The sequence below is a fragment of the Colobus angolensis genome, unplaced genomic scaffold, assembly GCF_000951035.1.
Source record: "Colobus angolensis palliatus isolate OR3802 unplaced genomic scaffold, Cang.pa_1.0 Scaffold818, whole genome shotgun sequence".
NCBI classification, from domain to species: domain Eukaryota; kingdom Metazoa; phylum Chordata; class Mammalia; order Primates; family Cercopithecidae; genus Colobus; species Colobus angolensis.
The window spans coordinates 23,415-23,714 of record NW_012122021.1 but is presented as its reverse complement, the minus strand read 5'-3'; positions in this window follow the sequence as shown (position 1 = coordinate 23,714).

Genomic DNA, 300 nt, shown 5'->3' with positions numbered 1-300 from the left:
TACAGGCATGAGCCACCGCGCCCAGCCTCTGCAACATTTTCTAAGTCAGTACAGTAGTTCTTTGAACCACCTTTTCAGTCAAAGAACTCATGAAAACGTCCTCCAAGAACTTGCGACCTTCTGGAAATTGTCTCAATCTCTACAGGTGTCCAGAGTCATCCAGAGCTGTATTGCAAGCCACTGACTGGGTTCCACCACTATCAAAGCAAATGCAAAATATGCCATGCCCACCAAAAAAGATCCAGAAGCCATGGTATTTAGCTCTTTCTATCTTTCTTGCCTCCTGCAGGTGGGAGAGTA